The sequence below is a fragment of the Helobdella robusta genome, assembly GCF_000326865.2.
Source record: "Helobdella robusta unplaced genomic scaffold HELROscaffold_7, whole genome shotgun sequence".
Lineage (NCBI taxonomy): Eukaryota > Metazoa > Annelida > Clitellata > Rhynchobdellida > Glossiphoniidae > Helobdella > Helobdella robusta.
The window spans coordinates 4,629,517-4,630,446 of NW_008705398.1; positions in this window are offsets into that span (position 1 = coordinate 4,629,517).

Consider the following 930-nt stretch of genomic DNA (forward strand, 5'->3'; position numbering starts at 1 on the left):
ATTAATTATTTAAATAGTTTGGGTAAATTGGTTAAAATTAATCCTAAGATATTTTGGAAACAGGTAAATAATACTAGAAAGGATAGGTTTTCTATAGATAGTTTGTATGGGGTTGATAACGATGGAAATAAGATTGTTGTAATAAATGAACGTGAAAAAGCAAATGTTTTGGCTGATTTTTTTACCACTGTTTATAGCACTAGTAAGGGGGATAATGATTGCACACAGGAAACTGTTTTGTGTGAAGAAACAATTAATTTAATGAATGTGATTGATTTTGAACCACAGGTTGTTTTCAATAAACTGAAATTGTTGAATGTATGTAAATCGTCTGGACCTGATAACATTAGTGCAAAGATATTGTTTGAATGTAAAAAATCTATTTGTGATTACTTAAGTTCATTATTTAATAGGTCTTTTGAATGGGGAGTCATACCTAATGTATGGAAAGAAAGTATTGTTACAGCCATTTTTAAAAAAGGAGATAAAAAGGAAGCTAAAAATTATAGACCTGTTGCACTGACATGCATAACATGTAAATTGATGGAGTCTATAATAAAGGATGCTTTGATGTCACATTTGATTGAAAGTGGTTTGCTGAATACAAAACAGTTTGGGTTTGTCAAGGGAAAATCAGCTGTTCTGCAGTTGTTAAAATTGATGGATGAATGGTCTAGGGCTGTTGATGAAGGTTAAGGGATTAATGCAGTATATACTGGTTTTGAAAAGGCATTTGATAGAGCGTCACATAGTAAATTAATGGTTAAGTTGAACAAATGTGGGTTGAATGACAAATTGGTTGCTTGGGTTTATAATTATTTGAATGGAAGAACATTTCGTGTGAGAGTGAATGATGGTATGTCAAGATATTGTGAGGTAAAGAGTGGAGTTCCACAGGGTGGTGTGCTTGGGACAATTTTGTTTTTAATG